This window comes from Eubalaena glacialis, chromosome 1 (genome assembly GCF_028564815.1).
Source record: "Eubalaena glacialis isolate mEubGla1 chromosome 1, mEubGla1.1.hap2.+ XY, whole genome shotgun sequence".
Classification (NCBI taxonomy): Eukaryota; Metazoa; Chordata; class Mammalia; order Artiodactyla; family Balaenidae; genus Eubalaena; species Eubalaena glacialis.
The window spans coordinates 175,831,107-175,852,091 of record NC_083716.1 but is presented as its reverse complement, the minus strand read 5'-3'; positions in this window follow the sequence as shown (position 1 = coordinate 175,852,091).

The window sequence follows — 20,985 nt, the reverse complement described above, 5'->3', positions numbered from 1 at the left end:
TCTGGAAGAAGAATAACAAATCACCCAATCAGAACAGCACACAGAAAAACAAAAGAAAAAAAAATGAAAGCACCATATGAGATCTATGGGATAATACAAAGCATGACAATCTATACATAATAGGAATCCCAGAAGGAGAAGAAAGAGAAAAGGGGATCAAAAATGTATTTGAAGAAATTATGGCTAAAAACTTCCCAAACTTAAAAAAGAAAACAGACATCAAGGTATAGGAAGCACAGAGGGTCCCAAACAAGATGAACCCAAACCAAGACATATTATAATTAAGATGGCAAAGGTTAAAGAGAGAATTCTAAAGGCAGCAAGGGAAAAAGAAAAAGTCAGTTATAAGGGTACCCCCATAAGGCTATCAGCTGATTTCTCTACAGAAACTTTGCAGGCCAGAAAGAAGTGGCAAGATACATTCAAAGTCCTGAGAGGGAAAAACCTGCAACCTAGGATACACTACCCAGCAAGATTATCATTTAGAATACGAGAGATAAAGAACTTCTCAGACAAGTAAAAACTAAAAGAATATAGCAGTACTAAACCTATCTTAAAAGAAATATTGAAAGGTCTTCTCTAGAGACAAAAGAAGCAAGAATCTATAGGAAAGGGAAAATCAAAATTGGAAAGGTAAATATGTAAAAGCATTGAAGATTACTTTAAAAAGCCAGTACATAGATTAAAAAACAATCAAAAAATTCTGTGAAAGTGATTATAATTACAATGAGCAGTAAAAGGATAAACATGAAGATATAAAATAGAACCTCAAAATCACAAAATGTCGGGGAGGGAAGTAAGAAAATATAGATCTTTCAGAATGTGTTTTAGCTTATACGACTACCAGTCTAAAGCAAATAGATATAGTTATGTGTTAACATACTTGAAAATCAGGGTAACCACAAATCAAAAACATACAATAGATTCACAAAAACCAAAAAGAAAGGAACTCAGACATAATACAAAAGAAAACCATCAAACCACAAAAGGAAAAATGAAAAGAAGAAGAAAGGAACAAAGAAGAAATATAAAATCAACTGGAAAACAAGGTTTAAAGTGGCAATAAGTACATACTTATCAATAATTACTTAAATGTTGGGACTTCCCTGGTGGTGCAGTGATTAAGAATCCACCTGCCAATGCAGGGGACACAGGTTCAATCCCTGGTCCAGGAAGATCCCATATGCTACAGAGCAACTAAGCCTGCGAGCCATAACTACTGAGCCCGTGTGCCACAACTACTGAGGCCTGCTCACCTAGAGCCCATGCTCTGCAACAAGAGAAGCCCACACACCGCAACGAAGAGTAGCCCCCGATCACTGCAACTAGAGAAAGCCTGCACACAGCAACGAAGACCCAACGCAGCCAAAAATAAATAAATAAATAAATATTTTTTTAAAATTACTTAAATGTCAATGGATTAAATGCTCCCATCAAAAGACTTAGAGTGGCAGATTGGATAATGAAACAAGAATCTACAATATGCTGCCTACAGGAGACCCACTTCAGGGCAAGGACACACAGATTGAAAGTGAGGGGATGGAAAAAGTTATTTCACACAAATGGAAATGACAAGAAAGTAGGGGTAGAACTACTCATATCAGACAAAATAGACTTTAAAACAAAGGCCATAAAGAAAGACAAAGAAGGACACTATATCATGATAAAAGGATCAATACAAGAAGAGGATATCGCACTTGTTAACATATATGCACCCAATATAGTGGCACCTAAATACATAAAACAAATACTAACAGACATAAAGGGAGAAATCAATTGGAATACAGTAATAGTAGGAGACTTTAACACCCCACTGACATCAATGGACAGATCTTCCAGACAGAAAATCAATAAGGCAACAGGGATCCTGAATGACATAATAGAACAGTTAGACTTAATTGATATCTATAGAACACTACATCCAAAAAACCCAGAATACACATTCTTTTCAAGCACACATGGAACATTCTTTAGGATAGACCACACACTAGGTCACAAAACACGCCTCAACAAATTTAAGATGATAGAAATTATTTCCAGCATCTTTTCTGACCAAAATGGCATGAAACTAGAAATCAACCATAGAAAGAGAAATGAGAAAAAAATGATTACATGGAGACTAAACATCATGCTACTAAAAAAACCAATGAGTCAATGATGAAATCAAAGAGGAAGTTAAAAAAATACTTCAAGACAAATGACAATGAAAACAGAACCATACAAAATCTATGGGATGCAGCAAAAGCAGTTCTAAAAGGGAAGTTCATAGCAATACAGGCCTTTCTCAAAAAACAAGAAAAATCTCAAATAAACAACCTAACCAACCACCTAAAAGAATTAGAAAAAGAAGAACAAATAAAGCCTAACGCCAGCAGAAGGAAGGAAATAATAAATATTGTAGAGGACATGAATAAAATAGAGATTAAAAAAATAGAAAAAGTCAATAAAACTAAGAGCTGGTTTTTTGAAAGGACTAAAAAATTTGACAAACCTCTGGCCAGGCTCAACAAAAAGAAAAGAAACTGGACTGAAATAAACCAAACAAGAAATAAAAGAGGAGAAATAACAACTGATTCTGCAGAAATATAAAATACCATAAGAAAATGTTATGAACAGTTTATATGCCAACAAAATGGACAACCTAGAAGAAATGGATACGTTTCTAGAAACATAGAGCCTGCCAAAACTGAATCAAGAAGAAACAATGTGAACAGACTGATCACTAGAAGTAAAATAGAATCTGTGGGCTTCCCTGGTGGTGCAGTGGTTAAGAATCCACCTGCCAATGCAGGGGACACAGGTTCAAGCCCTGGTCTGGGAATATCCCACATGCCACGGAGCAACTAAGCCCATGCGCCACAACTACTGAAGCCCATGCGCCTAGAGCCTATGCTCCGCAACAAGAGAATCCAACACAATGAGAAGCCTGCACACCACAACGAAGAGTAGCCCCTGCTCGCTGCAACTAGAGAAAGCCCGTGTGCAGCAATGAAGACCCATCGCAGCCAAAAAATTAATTAATTAATTTTTAAAAAATTATTTAAAAAATAGAATCTGTAATTAAAAAGCAAACAAACAAAAAAACCTCCTTGTAAACAAAAGTCCAGGACTGGATGGCTTCACTGGGGAATTCTACCGAACATACAAAGAACAACTTATAACTCTCCTCAAACTTTTGCAAAAGGTTGAAGAGGAAGGAACACTCTCAAAGTCATTCTATGAAGCCACCATCACCCTTATACCAAAACCAAAGATACTACCAAAAAAGAAAATTACAGGCCAATATCACTGATGAATATAGATGCAAAAATCCTCAGCAAAATATTAGCAAACTGAATCTAACAATACATAAAAAGGATCGTACACCATGATCAAGTTAGATTTATTCCAGGGTCACAAGGATGGTTCAGCATACTCAAATCAATCAATGTTATATACCACATCAACAAAAGCAAAGACAAAAACCACATGATCATCTCAATAGCTGCAGAAAAAGCATTTGATAAAATTCAACATCCATTCATGATAAAAACTCTTACCAAAGTGAGTATAGAGGGAACATATCTCAACATAATAAAAGCCATTTATGACAAACCCACAGCCGACATAATACTCAATGGTGAAAAGCTGAAAGCCTTCCCACTAAAATCTGGAACAAGACAAGGATGCCCACTCTCACCACTTCTATTTAACAGAGTATTGGAAGTCCTAGCCAAGACAAGAAAAAGAATTAAAAGGTATCCAAATCAGAAGGGAAGAGGTAAACTTGTCATTATATGCAGATGACCAGTACACTATGTAGAAAACCCTAAAGATTCCACACACAAAATAAACTATTAGAACTGATGAATGAATTCAGCAAGGTAGCAGGATATGAGATAAATATACAGAAATCTGTTGCATTTCTTTACACTAATAATGAGATATCAGAAAGAGAAAGTTTAAAAAAAAATTCCTTTAAAAATCACATTCAAAAATAAAATACCTGGGAATAAACCTAACCAAGGAGGTTAAAGACATATGCTGAGAACTATAAAACACTGATAAAAGAAATCAAAGGTTATTCAAGGAAATGGAAAGATATCCCATGCTCTTGGATTAGAAGAATTAATCTAGTTAAAATGGCCATACTACCCAAAGCAATCTACAGATTTAATGTGATCCCTATCAAATTACACGACATTTTTCACACAACTAGAACGAATAATCCTAAAGTTTATATGGAACAACAAAACAGAATTGCCAAAGCAATCCTCAGGAAAAAGAACAAAGCTGGAGGCATGACCCTTCCAGCCTTCAGACAATACTACAAAGCTACAGTAATCAAAACAGCATGGTATTGGTACAAAAACAGACATATAGATGAATGGAACAGAATAGAGAGCCCAGAAATAAACCCACACACCTACAGTCAATTAATCTTTGACAAAGGAAGCAAGAATATACAATGGAGGAATGACAATCTCTTGAGCAAGTCGTGTTGGGGAAGCTGGACAGCCACATGTAAATCAATGATTTTAGACCACACCCTCACACCATACACAAAAATAAACTCAAAATGGCTTAAAGACTTAACTATGACATGACACCATAAAACTCCTAGAGGAGAATATAGGCAAAACATTCTCTGACATATACTGTAGCAATGTTATCTTATGTCAGTCTCCCAAGGCAATAGAAATAAAAACAAAAATAAACAAATGGGAACTAATCAAACTTATAAGCTTTTGCACAGCAAAAGGAACCATAAACAAAGCAGAAAGACAACCCACAGACTGGGAGAAATTATTTGCAAATGATGCAGCTGACAAGGGATTAATTTCCAAAATATACAAATAGTTCATACAACTTAATAACAAAAAAACCAAACAACCCAATCAAAAAATGGGCAGAAGACCTAAATAGACATTTCTCCAAAGAAGATATACAGATGGCCAACAGGCACATGAAAGGATGCTCAGCATTGCTAATTATTAGAGAAATGCAAATCAAAACCGCAATCAGATACCAGTCAGAATGGCCATCATCAAAACATCTATAAATAATAAGTGCTGGAGAGGGTATGGAGAAAAGGGAGCCCTCCTACACTGCTGGTGGGAATGTAAATTGGTGCAGCCACTTTGGAAAACAGTATGGAAATTCCTCAAAAAACTAAAAATAGAGTTACCATATGATCCAGCAGTCCCACTCCTGGGCATATATCCAGAAAAGACAAAAGCTCTAATTTGAAAAGATACATGCACTCCAATGTTCATAGCAGTACTATTTACAATAGCCAAGACATGGAAGCAACCTAAGTGTCCATCAACAGATGAATGGATAAAGAAGATGTGGCATACACACACACGTGCACACATATACACAATGGAATACTACACAGCCATAAAAAAAAGAATGAAATAATGCCATTTGCAGCAACACAGATGGACCTAGAGATTATCATACTAAGTGCAGGAGACAAAGACAAATATTATGTGATTTCACTTACATGTGGAATCTAATAAATAGTACAAATGAACTTATTTACAAAACAGAAACAGGCTCACAGGTAAAGAAAACAAATTTATGGTTACCAAAGGGGAATGTGGGGAAGGGATAAACTGGGAGTAGGGAATTAACAGATGTTTAAAACCGATAAACAATAAGGATTTACTGTAGGGAACTATATTCAATATTTTGTAATAAACTATAATGGAATTGAATCGAAAAATGAAGAATATAGATATATACATATATACATATAACCAAATCATTTTGCTCTATACCTGAAACTAACACAATATTGTAAATCAACTATGCTTCCATTAAAAAAGTCATATTAAATTTATTTATTAATTTAGGGAGAATTGATATCTTTAGTTATGATGTTGAATCTTCTATCCAAAAACAAGTTATACTTTTCTATTAGTTCAAAAAAATTTATTTGCTTCTCTTAAGAGAATTTTTAAGTTTTATTAATAGAGATTTTATACATTAATTGTTAACTTCACTTCTAATTATTTTGTTTTTAGCTTTAATTTTTGTGTTTAATTTTCAATTTTCAGTTGAAAATATAAATGGGATCTTTACTTCCGTTATATTTTGTACCTAGTTCTCCTTTATTATCTAAAGGCTGTTAATTTCTGTCTGTTAATTTTACGGGCAGAAATCTTACTGAATCCTCTACTGTTTGTAGGCAATTTTCAGATTATTCTCTTGTATATTCCAGGTGTAAATTATATCATTTATATTTACTTTTATCTCTTACTGTCTAGTTTTCATACACCTAATTTATGTTTCATCTCTAATTTCATTGTCTAATACATGCAAAAACTCTTAAATTTTAGTGATGATAATGAAGACATTTGTTTTATCTCTAAATTTAATGGGGATGATTTTAGCATTTCTCTATTGGCCTAATGATAGATGTATTTTAACTAGTTAAGGAAATATTTATCTATTTCTAGTTGATTAAGATTCTTTAACATCACAAATGGACTTTGAAACTTACCAAATGCATTTCCAGAAACTCTAGAGGTGATTTTATATGATTTATCCACTCTTAGATTTATTGCTGTAGTGAATTACATAAATAGCTTTCCCAAAACTAAAATTTCTTACATTATTGGAAAAATCTTACTTGGCTAGTATGTCATTTCCTTATAATGTGGTGTTTAGGTCTGCTAATATTTTATTTAGAAGTATTTTGCATTGATAATCATAAGAGAGATTGACCTATAAAGATTTTCATTTTGGAAATTTTTGTTGAATGTTGGTATTAACTATTGTATCATAAAAGAAACCACTGAAACTTTTCTTCTTTTCCTATGCTATATAATTATTTGTTATTTCAAAATTTATAAGAAATCCACCACAAAACCATTTGATCTTTGTGTTTAATGGGGAGTAAGGTAGGGATAGCTCTTTGAAAACGTTCTCTATTTCTTCTATTTAATTGATATGTTTACATATTTTATCTTTACTTGAACATGTTTTGAGACAAAAATTATATTTACTTAGAAAATTAGTTTATCTGGATTTTTTAATTTAGTTGACTGTAATTAAGTAATACTATGTTTTATGATTACTTTAACTATTTCTGTAAATATAATTCCTTCCCCCTTATTATTTCTTACTTTGTGTATATTTATGCTTCCTCCTATTTTTTGATTACATTTTTTATGAGCTTACCTATTTTATATTTCCAAAAACTGCATTCTGTATTTATTTATTAGTCTTATTATTTGTTTCTTAATTTATTATTTTCTGTGTTTATCTTTATTGATTTTGTTCTGCTTTCCTTTGATTTATATTATTTTGTTGCTCCTTTTCTAAATTCTTGTGTTGGATATTTAGTGGATATTTCTATTAATAGTTATTGAAGTTTTTGCATTTTCTTCTGAGTGCTGCTCTATGCAATCACACAGATTCTGACATGTAGTCTTTTTATTTTTTTTCCTCAGATACCCTAAAACTTGTTTTGGAGTTTTTCTTTTCCCAACACTTGGTTAAGAGAAAGTGTTTGAATTTCCATGTAGTTTTCTGGTTTTGTTGTTTGTTCCAAGTTTTAATACACTATGGTCAGGGACTATACTATTTCTAAAAACTTTAGAACATAAAGAGGGTTTTTTGTGACTTAACAAGTTTCTATAACCATTCTATAGATTCTTGAAAAGTAGAAATGTTCTGTTTCTTGAATACAGCATTGATGTCCATTTTTATTGTTTTATCATTTGCTCAGTCATTGCCTGAGAGAAATATATTAAAGTTTTCTCTTATTAATATATTTCTGCCTTTATCTTCTTTAATTCCTGAAGTTTATGATTTATGAATATTGCTGCCAAGTTACTTGCTTAATAGATATTCATACTTATTACAACCCTATTATGTGCCTTTAATATTATAAATACCTGTCTGCTTTGTGCCCTGTTTATTGCTTTTGGTCCTGAATGATACCTTTTCTGATATTGAGATTGTGACCCCTGCTTTCCTTTTGTTTGCTCTCCTCTGGCGCCCTAAACTCTTCTTTCATTTTCAACTTGGTTTAGCAATTCCAATTCAATGATTCATCCAATAAAATAATCCACTTCCTAGAGTAATGGAAATAAAAACAAAAATAAACAAATGGGACCTAATGAAACTTAAAAGCTTTTGCACAGCAAAGGAAACCATAAACAAAACGAAAAGCCAACCCTCAGAATGGGAGAAAATATTTGCAAATGAATCAATGGACAAAGGATTAATCTCCAAAATATATGAACAGCTCATGCAGCTCAATATTAAAGAAACAAACAACCCAATCCAAAAATGGGCAGAAGACCTAAATAGACATTTCTCCAAAGAAGACATACAGATGGCCAAGAAGCACATGAAAAGATGCTCAACATCACTAATTATTAGAGAAATGCAAATCAAAACTACAATGAGGTATCGCCTCACACCAGTTAGAATGGGCCTCATCAGAAAATCTACAAACAACAAATGCTGGAGAGGGTGTGGAGAAAAGGGAACCCTCTTGCACTGTTGGTGGGAATGTAAATTGATACAGCCACTGTGGAGAACAGTATGGAGGTTCCTTAAAAAACTAAAAATAGAATTACCATATGATCCAGCAATCCCACTACTGGGCATATACCCAGAGAAAACCATAATTCAAAAAGACACATGCACCCCAATGTTCATTGCAGCACTATTTACAATAGCCAGGTCATGGAAGCAACCTAAATGCCCATCGACAGACGAATGGATAAAGAAGATGTGGCACATATATACAATGGAATATTACTCAGCCATAAAAAGGAACAAAATTGGGTCATTTGTTGAGACGTGGATGGATCTAGAGACTGTCATACAGAGTGAAGTAAGTCAGAAAGAGAAAAACAAATATCATATATTAACGCATGTATGTGGAACCTAGAAAAATGGTACAGATGAACTGGTTTGCAGGGCGGAAGTTGAGACACAGATGTAGAGAACAAACGTATGGACACCAAGGGGGGAAAGCCGTGGGGGGGTGGGGATGGTGGTGTGATGAATTGGGCAATTGGGATTGACATGTATACACTGATGTGTATAAAATTGATGACTAATAAGAACCTGCTGTATAAAAAAATAAAATAAAATTCAAAAATTAAAAAAAAATCAGTTATTTACAAAGATTCATGTGTAAGAATAATCATTAAAAGAGGAGGTTGATTAAATAAATTATTCTATTCTCACAATGTGTAATAACATATTTGTTAAAATCAGATTGAATAAAAATACTTAATGACAACAATGTTTAAAACATAAAGATATTTTATATGCTTTATAAAATATTTTCTGATAAAGCCAGTTACCAAATAGATTGTGTAGTTTGATCCCAACATAAATATCCATTCCCATATCATTAATCATACCTATGTATCTATACAATATAGCTCTATAAAAATTGGACAAGTGTGTATAAAATACTAAGTTATTATATCTAAGTAGGAGTAGTAGTATAGATGGTTTTAATTTTCTTCTTTGTGCTTTTCTATATTTTCTGAAGTTTTAATATTTTCATATTTTTTATAATCTCAAAATATGTGATTTTCCCTAAAAATGAAGTAAGAAAAAAAAAGCTTATTGTCTAATAATTTGACACTAAAATCCTGGCAACAGTTAATGATAGGTCTCCTTATTACCTGCCTTACTCCCCCAGCATTCTGAGTAGAGTTCTAGAAAGTATCTAGTTTTCCATTAGTAGATTCCTTAAGACTTTGGAACGTAAAGGAAATGCAATCACTGTTCTCTCTCTCTCTCTCTCTGTCTCAGGCTTCCCTCTGCCTGCCTGGAATGGGGAGGGCTGCCTTAATCCTCTCCTAGGGTCCCCTTTGGCCTTCAGGCCCAGTGCATGTAGCTTTCTTTTACCTACAGGTTTCTGTAGCTGTTAAGAATTCCTCACAGAATAGCTCCCAGAGGAACAGGATGTTCTTTTTCTTCCTTTTATTCACTCACTAGTCTTTGTTTACTTGGGCGACATGAACATTCCTTTGACTAAAAACCTGTCAATTTTGTTTTTCAACTCCTTCAATGGCTAATTTAACTGGCTCATTAGTGTTTTTAATGTGTGGATTTTTACTAGAATCCCTTGGAGTTTTTGTTGTCCCAGTTGATGTGGAGACACAAGCTGTCATTATAAAGCCTCTTAAGAAATTAAAACCATTTCTCTGAAACAATCTCCGTAACGAACTCCCAGGATTTGTGTTTTACATCTCAGGCAGGACTTCTCTCTGATTAGATTCTTCATCTGTAAGCTTCTGAGGTTGAAATGAAGTTTCTTAGAGCCTTGGTTATGTGTTCAATTTGGAGAGGGGTGTCATGAAAGCACTTGCAGTGTATGGTTTTTGTTTTTTTAGTTTAATTTTTGCTTCTCTTTTGTTTTGTTGTTGTTGTTTTTAAAGATGTGGCTATTTCCACAAAGGTTTGGGCAATTACATAACCACTGAAGGAGAACTATCTAAAAACAAAACTGGCCAAAACAAAATGCAGTCTCTCAAACCATTAATTTCAACTTCTCACAGTATAATTTGGGGCTGAGGTGATATTCAGAGTAAAAACCTATAATTTTGTTTTAAGTGTATTATACTCCTTCCTCTCGTTAAATTTCTATATCCAATTCCCCAGTGAGTTCTTAAAGCAAGTAGTGTATTGATTAGGTTTTTATATCAAATCTACTGCTAGACTGAGATAAATCTGACCTAGCTGATAAAACCAAAGACTTCCGTCTTTTTTTTTTCTCATAACCAGGGTCAATCCTAGGAAAAAATGTCAAGGAGGCACAGAGTGTCATTGTCTCTCCTCCTGTTTTGGTCCTTCCTTGGGGTCCCCAGCAATAAACTCCAAGTGCCTGTGTTGCCACGGATGACCCCCTAAAGAAAACACTGACCACAGGTTGCGTTTGCCTGGCAGATATATTTTATGAGGCCTGTACAGAGTTAACAATTGGTAAATGTCACATCAAAATTCAAGTATCAGAATCTCTTAGAAAACTAAAAAATTTGGCCTACAGAACCTAGAGTCTTGCAGAATAGCAGCTCACTTCTTTTTGATTTATTTTTATTTATTTTGGACAAATAAAAATTGTATATATTTAAGCTATACAATGTGATGCTTTGATACATGCATATGTTGTAAAATGATTACCACAATGAAACTAATTACAATATCCATCATCCCACATAGTTACTTTTGTGTGTGTGTGTGGTGAGAACACTTGAGATCTACTTTATTTTTTCTTAATGTAAGCATTTATCACTCACTATAAACTTTCCTCTTGGAACTGCTTTTGTTGCATCTCATAAGTTTTGGTATGTTGTGTTTCCATTTTTGTTTGTCTCAAGATATTTTTTATTTGTCACTTTCGACATCTTCTTTGACTCATTGTTTGTTTCGGAGCGTGTTGTTCAGTCTCCATATATTTGTGAATTTTCCATGTTTTCTCCTGTTATTGATTTCTAGTTTCATACCATTGTGGTGGGAAAAGATACATAATATGATTTCAATCAATTTTCTTAAATTTGTTAACTTGTTTTGTGGCCTAACATATTATTTATCCTGGAGAATGTTTCATGTTCACTTGAGAAGAATGTGTATTCTGCTGCTGGCCTGCAAGGTATGTGTTGAGAAATCAGCTGATAGCCTCATGGGGGGTTCTCTTATATGTGATGAGCTTCTTTTCTTTCTCTGCTTTCAAGATTCTGTCTTTATTTTTGACAGTTTTGTAATAATGTGCCTCAGTGAAGTCTTCTTTAGGTTGAACTTGATTAGAGACTTTTGAGCTTCATACACCTGGATGTCTGTATCATTCCCCAGATTTGGGAAGTTTTTGGCCATTATTTCTTTAAAGAAGCTTTCTAACCCTTCCTCTCTCTCCACCATCTGGGACTTCTATAATGTGAACATTGTTTTGCTTGACTGTGCCCCATAAGTTCTATGGGCCTTCTTCAGTCTTTTTCATTCTTTTTTCTTTTTATTCCTCTGACTGCATAATCTCAAATTACCTGTTTTCAAGCTCACTGATTCTTTCTTCTGCTTGATTGAGTCTCCTAGTGAAGCTCTCTATTGCATTTTTTTTTAGTTCAGTCATTATATTCTTCAGCTCCAAAATTTCTGTTTTGTTATTTTTTATGTTTTCTGTCTCTTTGTTGAACTTCTAATTTGTTCTGATATTGCTTTCCTAATTTTGTTAAATTGTTTATCTGTGTTCTCTTGTAGCTCTCTGAGCTTCTTTTCGACAATTATTTTGAATTCTTTGTTGGACAACTTGTGGATCTCTATTTTTTGTGGTCAGTTATTGAAAATGTATTGTTTGCCTTTGGTGGTGTTATTTTCCCAGCTCTTCATGATCTCTGTAGCCTTGCGTGGGTGTTTGCACATTTGAAGGAGCAGTCACCTCTTCTAGACTTTAGGGACTGCCTTTGATAAGGAAAAACCTTCCCTGGTGTGTGGGGCCATGATGGGATGTGCTGCGGCCCTGGGTCTAGTTGTGAAGGGTATGCATAAGTATGGGCGTGAGTGGTGGCTGTGGGTCGGGGGGTGTATAGTGTCTTGTTGGCTCAGGCAGCTGGGGTCCACAACATCGAATCTGCATTCTGACAAATTCTGAGATGATCCAGATACTGCTGTTCCAGGAGCCACACTTCTTGAGAACCACTGCTTCAAGGTATTACTCCTCTGAGGGGTATTTGATTTTCATTCATTCATTCATATACTCAATTTTTACTACAAAGTACTTCACTCTACATTGAAGATTCATTACTGATCAAATACATATGGTTCTTAATTGATAATCAGGCAAAATTTTAAACTTTATAATTATATATATATAATTACAGCTGTTACAGTGTTGTGAAGAGTATTCAGTATGGCTTCTTTGAAGAATGACATTAAGCTAATCTATGGATCTAGTCCTAAGTAGGGCTTGGTCAGATTAGGGAGGAGAGGGGACCTTTTTAGGTCATAGGAAGAATGTCTGTGAAGCTAGGCAAAGCAGCCTCCTGGATCTAAATGATGAATCTTTGTTGGGGATTTGAGAGACTATGGGAGATATTTCAGGTTGGGATACTGCCCAGTCATCATTCCAAGGAGCCAGGTGCTATTCTGATGACTTCTGAGGCTGATTGTTTCTAAAACTGCAGGGAACAGAGCCAGGAGAGAAGGAATTGTCGGTCCTGGTGACCTGATCCATCAGTCCTAATGAAGTGGGCTACACAAGGGAACAGTGGCAAAAGTTATTTTGAGATCCTCCTGTTCTGGGGGAAATCCCAGTGGCATGTTGGCAACTCATCCCAGTTTTTCTCTACTCCAGTTTCTGGGCCTCTGAGAATTGCCAGGAAAAAAAAAAAAAAAGATAGCAAATTGCAAGATCAGATCATTAAAATTTCAGGCTCAGCTCACCTGAGCCTCTGCCCTGGCTCATCACATAAGCCTTGGATGCCAGTTTCTCCTCACATCTCCAATCTCATCTCCTTCCTCTCACCTGTGCCTAGTCCTCCCACGTCATCTGTGGATTCTTCTCCTGTGCCATCTGAAAGTATGTATGTATTTATTTATTTATCGTCTCATAGCTCTTTTTTCTTATTCTCAGATGTCTAAACATAAAATGCTTTGTTTTTGTTTGCCTTCTATTTCCTTTTCTCTTTTTGCCACAATCTATAAACAAGAATACCTTCTACTTCAAAAATATATTTCTACATTTCTTCTCAAGTTTCTTCATCCATTTATTCTATTTATACACATAAAATTTATTTGCAAATAGGAATATCTAATTCAGATCTCCAAGCCTTTGTTTTTACTCTTTGAGCAAATGGAATGGTTTTGACATTGTCAACCACTGTTGGCTCTTTTGGAGGCTGATTTGTTTTCTGCCCCTTCATTATTCCTCATAGATTATCTTATGTCTTAATTTTCTAATATAGCAGTCATATGGAATGTTTTTTAAGGTCGTCTTTAGTTCTGAAATATAATAAATTTGCTCTTCTTCCACATAAATTTTTATTGAATTCCCAGGTTTTAATAAACTAATTGTGATTGTTCTCATAGCATCATCAAAAAAAAAAAAAAAAAAAGAGACACGTCTTTCACTTTACAACTTCTCTTCTCCTTTCAAATTAATTGTACCAGTGCTCTTGGCCAACTTCTTTTTATGTGATTTTCTTCTGGATTCTAAATACCTAAAAATGTGTCCTTTCCTAAAAGTGTATCTTACACACTGATTTTAAATATTTAACTTTGGAGGTTACTTTTATGCCCATCCAGATTTTTCCCAAGGTGGTGGAATCCTTGTGCCATTTTTTTTATGCAGAAAGCATAGCAGGTCCTTAAATAATTTTCTTCTCACACTTCTTTTGGGAGTACATGCGTTTTACACATCTAATCTTGTGCCCTTCCCAATTCATATCCATGCATTCTCTTTCCAATACAGATCTCATGGATCTTCCAGTATTTGACTGATAATCCAAAACTTCATCCAGAAATAAGCTTCCTTGGTTCTGGAGGAGGTGCAAATCCCAGTCCCTAGTCCTCTTGTATCCAGTAAAATTTTCTGTCTCTTTTCTCAAATATGACATTTGCCATTTTCTTTTCTCAAGGTCTGATAGCACTGACAGTTTTGAGTTTTGTTTCCTTGTTTGTATTATTTTTCCAATTTAGGTAATTTTTATTTATTTGGTTAAGATTTTCTTTAACCTCACTCTTTTGACTCCTTGAGTTCTAACTCTTTGCCTTATTGAAACTACGGTGTTATTCCCTTCTCCTGTGTTTGAATTTCATTTATAGTCTGCCCTATTATCTCCATTTTCTATGATATTTTTCTCAATGTTCTTGCCTTTTCTTTCTCCCCCATAAATTTTGAGTGGAGATGCGTCATTATTCTCTGATAACTTGCAATGCATTCATATAATCTTAAATTCTTACTTTTTTTAAAGTGATTTTTAAAAATTAATTAATTAATTTTGGCTGCGTTGGGTCTTCATTGCTGCGCACAGGCTTTCTCTAGTTGCGGCGAGTGGGGGCTGTTCTTCGTTGCAGTGCGCTGGCTTCTCACTGCGGTGGCTTCTCTTGTTGTGGAGCACGGGCTCTAGGCATGCAGGCTTCAGTAGTTGTGGCATGCGGGTTCAGTAGTTGTGGCTTGCGGGCTCTAGAGCACAGGCTCAGTAGTTGTGGCGCACGGGCTTAGTTGCTCTGTGGCATGTGGGATCTTCCTGGACTAGGGATTGAACCCGTGTCCCCTGCATTGGCAGGTGGATTCTTAACCACTGTGCCACCAGGGAAGTCCCTATTACTGCTAATCTTTATGTTGACATGTTTTGATTCATATTTCTTAAATTGTCAAAAACATGAAAAACATAAAGACTTTTGACTTGTCTACATAGACTAAGGAATTTAGCAAATTCTTATTTCTCCTCATCTTTTTAAAAATGCATTCTTGTGTTTGTTATAATATCTGAACTCTTTCATTCAGATTATTTTCAAATCACTATTTAGTATTGCGTGTCTTCTCTTAATTTCTATGTTTGAAATATGTATTTAGTTATGTAGCCATATAATAACAATTATTTTATTTAACCTTTTGTTTAACATGTTCAATGCTAACCATCAAGACTTTTTAATTGTGTGTTCAATATTTTTATTCATCTCGAGAACAAACAGAATATATCTTTAATTTTATCAAAGAAGTTCAGTCAAAATACCTGGGAATCTCTTACTGTTAACTTCTCCTAAGAAAGACCACTTACACAGGAATAGATTTTTCACCTTGAAATCTGTACTAGGTGGAAAGAGCACAGATATTCATCGACATGGAGTTAGTTAACTATATACTGGTCCATCAATACAACAAAATGCTATGATACTATTTTTTTTAGAAAAGAAACAAAAAGCTCTCTATACATAATATGGAAAGATCTCCATTTTATAACACTGATGAAACGAAAACATCATGGCACACTGCACATCCATGTTCAGAGCAGCACTATTCACAATAACTAAGAGGTGGGAGCAACCCAAAAATTCACCCATGGATTAATAGATAAATGAAATGTGGTATATACATACAGTGGAATATTATTCAGCCTTTAAAGGAAGGAAATTCTTCTATGCTGCAACATAGATGAATCTTGATGATATTAGCTAGTCACAAGATGACACTGTATGATTCTACTTATATGAGGTATCTAAGGTAGTCAACTTCATATAAACAGAAAGTAGAATGGTAGTTGCCTGGCACTGGGGGGTGAAGAGAGTGGGGAGTTATTTAATGGGTATAGAGTTCAGTTTTGGAAGGTGAAAAAATTCTGGAGATTGGTTCCACAATAATGTAAATTTTACCTAACACTACTAAACTGTACACTTAGAAATGGTTAAGATGGTAAATGTCATGTCATGCGTTTTTTACCACTATATAAAGATCATGGTACAGGGTATGAAAACTTCAAGGTAAAAAAAAATGGGTTCAAAACATAGATATATTTGTAATTACTTGAATATGCACAAAGAGTATAACATTCAAAGGAATATATCAATAGTAGTTATAAGTGGGTAGAAGTTTAGAACACGCAGATGTGTGCATCAGCATTGGGAGGGAGATTTTTCACTGGATAGTTGTTTTTATATTCTATTTTTTTTAATCATGAGAATGTATTACTAATTCATTAAAAATATAACGAACAAACCTAAACAGTGAGTAGATAGTGTTGGTGTTTATGTTCCCCCAAATCCATCTCCTACTTCATAGTAAGAGAAGTTACGTGCCTGATAGGAGGTAATGCTTCTTGAAGCCTCCATTCCCAGGGCCCAAAATGTTTCTTTTTACTGATAAAACCTGTGAACTGACTGTAGTAAGCACAGTAATGACTCCCTTCCTCCTGCAAAGATGTCCTCATCCTACTCTCTGGAACCTGTGACTTTCCATGGCAAGGGGGAATTAAGTTGTGGATGGAATTAAGGTACTCATCAGCTGACTTAAGATAAGGGGTTATTCTGGATTATCCAGTGGGCTTAATATCATCATAAGGGCTTCTTAAAAGGGGAAGAGAGGGAGTCAGAGAGACGTGATGTGAGACTCTAGCTGCTGTTGCTGGCCTCGAAGATGGAAGAAGGAGGCCACAATCCAAAGAGTGTGGGAGGCCTCCAGAAGCTGGAAAAGGTGAGAAAATGGATTCTACTCTAGAGTTTCCAGAAGGAACAAAGACCTGCCAACACCTTGATTTTAGCCCAACGAGACCTGGGTAGGACTTCTGATAAGTCCTTCTGTATCTTACTTCTGTAAGATAATAAATTTGTATTTGTTTTTGAAGTTTGAACTTCTAAAAATTAACTAATTATTGAAGTATAGTTGATTTACAATGTTGTGTTAGTTTCAGGTGTAGAGCAAAGTGATTCAGAGATAAATCTATTCTTTTTCAGATTCTTTTCCCATATAGGTTATTACAAAATACTGAGTATAGCTCCCTGTGCTAAACCGTAGTTCCTTGTTTGTCTATTTTATATATAGTAGTGTGTATATGTTACTTTTAAGCCACTACGTCTGTAGTCTTTTGTTACAGCACTCATAGGATACAGTGACTATGGAGTGGGCTGAGGAAACAAAATAATCCAACTCCAACTAGTCTCTCTAAAAACCTAAGTGTTTATTCATTTTATGAATTAAATTTTGATAAAGATGAATAAGAAGAAAACCCCACAGATATTGGCACATCATCATCTATTCTTTAATGTAGGAAAGAAGACTGAAATCAGAGTGAATCTCTTCCTTTAAAAGTAACATATTTGGGCTTCCCTGGTGGCGCAGTGGTTGAGAATCTGCCTGCCAATGCAGGGGACACGGGTTCGAGCCCTGGTCTGGGAAGATCCCACGTGCCGCGGAGCAACTAGGCCCGTGAGCCACAATTACTGAGCCTGCGCGTCTGGAGCCTGTGCTCCGCAACAAGAGAGGCGGCAATAATGAGAGGCCTGCGCACCACGATGAAGAGTGGCCCCAACTTGCTGCAACTAGAGAAAGCCCTCACACAGAAACGAAGACCCAACACAGCCATAAATAAATAAATAAATAAATAAATAAAAATTTTTTAAAAAGAAGTGCTATTTCTTAAAAAAAAAAAAAAGTAACATATTTTTCTATTTTTCTAATTGTGTGATTTTTCCCTCTCCCTTAATCCTTGAAAAAAAAAAAATCTGTCATTACCCAATCAGCAAATAGAAAATACAAAAGAACAAAAAATCACTCTTGAAATTAAACACTAATCAGGACATGCCTAGGTGGGATCTTTTTTTGCACTGAGGTATTTTACAGTTTTTCCTTGGTGTCATCAAGCACAATGCTTTAATTCTGAAAACCACATCAAGTAGGAATGATCAGTATCCCCATTTTACTGATGATAAACCCAAAGCTTAAAACAGTTGAGTAATTTTTCCTAGCTAATCAGTTTTGAACCCACGTCTGTTGACTCAAGGGCCCACGTTCTTAAGCACCAAAGTTCCCTGCTCTCATGTCCTACTTCCATTCCTCCTGGCTGTTCTCCAGAAGCATTGCCCTTTATATCTTGCTTCTGTGGCCCCTGGCCTCTCCCTATGATATATTTCTCATCCACAGACTTTATCATGTTATCTTTTCCCCTCACATTTGGTCTTTCAAATCATTGATCCCTATTTTTCTAATATTACCTCTACTCTTTACTACTTTCAACATAGATTTTAGTATACTATTGTACTTTTAGTGTCCTTGTGTGTGTGTGCAAGTTTGGCTTTTTTTGAGGCTGATCGTTTAAAATAATTCTATACTGACACTTATTTGCTCTTTAATCTCTTGATTCATAGAAACACATAGGAAAATACAAAGTGAAAACACAAAGTAAAAACACAAAGTAAATGCTTTCTAATTTTTTTCCTCTGTTTTCTATGACAGATTCCCCTCCCCTCTTCAAATCTATGGCATCTTTTCACTTCTCTTGGGTTCCACATTCCACAGAAGAGAAGATAGCTCTATAAGTACAAAATGTTAAGAACTAACCGTTCCCCCACCTTCCACGTGGAAACTGGTGGCATCCCTCTGGTGGATCTTTACTTGGAGGGACCATCCAGTGCTGATTCTGACCAACGTGATCTAATGCAGCTTTCCTGAACTAAGGAAGCATTGTTTACTGCTTCCTGCTCTTCTGGTTCAGTGCAAAGCAATTTGTCTTTTCATATTAGAAGTTGTTTGAAATTTTTCTCTGGAATTTTCTCGAAAAGTTAAGCAGAAGCATGAAAAATACAATCCCCAGAGTGCATTAATCCCTGAAGCTTCCTGTTTATATCCCTTCTTGAAGCCTCCTTCACATGCTACAATGTCATTGATCACCTGTCTGCTTTTACCATTGCCTAAATGCCCAATAGGACATCTTTAGGGACATGGGGAAAGAGGGAGTGATGAAGTTTCTAAAAGTGGATGCACATTGTGTGTGCATGCTTTACTCTGTTTGTCTTAGCACTTACGTCTTTGAGGTAAGGATCCATGTAGGACAAAGTGCATGTGTAGGAGTCTCTTACTCCCTCTCCTCCCCTCCACTCCTCTCTCCTGAAGGAACCTACTGTTATGACTCACAGGGTACAGCATTCTCTTGCCACTGTTATTTTTCTCACCTGACCTCCTCTGGGCTTTGTCTAGTAGAAATTCTTTCCAGAGTATCAAATTGTTGATATTCATTTTTGCTTTTCAGTGCTGTTGCAACTTTGCAACTCACTGTAACCTTTCATTGTTATTGCAGTGGGAAAGGTGAGAAGAGTGAATGCGTACCACTCCCATAACCCAGAAGTCAGCTCCAGGAAGACATCTTTGCTACCTAAGTGCTTCTTGTTTTCATCCTCAGCAGGAGCCATCATCTCTGCATGCTACTTTTCCATCCCTAGCGACTTGCTCTATTTTCTTTTGTCTTCCTCTTCTTTACTTCCTTTCCATTTCTTTCTGAAGCCCACGTAGGCTCTGTCCTCTTACAGCACGAAAGATTTTCTGTGTTCAGGTGGCAACTCTGTTCTGTTATCTATCGCTTGTCATCTTTAATTGCAGGCCTTTGAAACTGGCACTGGTTGCCTGTCTCTCATTCAGGACCTTGAGCACTTTGCTTGTATGTAGCCCCCTTTCATCCCAAAGGATGCATGCGATGTTCTTCCCAGGAGGCCCTGCTGTGCCCTTTCCTCCATCCGAACATGCTTTCCCAACTGTAGGTTATACTCAGATGATTTATTGAGCCTCATCTGTAACATATCTTTGATTCCCATATACTCACTGAGAACCCTCTGTGTCCCTACATGAAAAGCACTTGGCAGGTAGTTAACCTTATCTTCCTTCGCCCCAGTTCTATTTCATGCCTGTGTCAGCGAAACCAACTCCTAAACTGTCTGCTCCTTTTGCTGAAATCATCCATATGTCACAATTTCTTCTTAACAAGTCACAGAATCATTGATCCTTAGGGTTGAAAAGGATCTTAAAAGTAATTTAGTTATATATAATGACATTGGGATAACATGACATAAAATTAAGCAGTCATGATGTGAAATTAAATATACAATATGACCTTGTGTGTGTGTATGTGTGGTGTACATGTGTGTGTGTGTGTGTCCTGAAAAATGTAGACATCACAATGTTAACTGGGTTGTCTCTGGGTGTAGGATTACTGGTGCTTTTAGTCTTCTTTCCTACACTTATTCACATTTTCTTTAATAAGTAATACCAGATTATAGGAAACACTGGAGAATCACATTTAAAATTCCAAGGGGAAAATTTTTCAGCCTAGAATTCTATACCAATCCAATTAATTATCAATAGCATGCTGAAATGCAGACATGTGAGACATGAAACTACTAAAAAATGTATCTTCAACTTGTCCTTTTAGGAAGCTCAGTGAAAATGATTTATTACAAAACAAGGGAATAAGCCAGTGAAGCAGAAGACATGGGATGTAGGAAACAAAAAACCCAAACCAAAAAATCTTTGAAGAAATAACT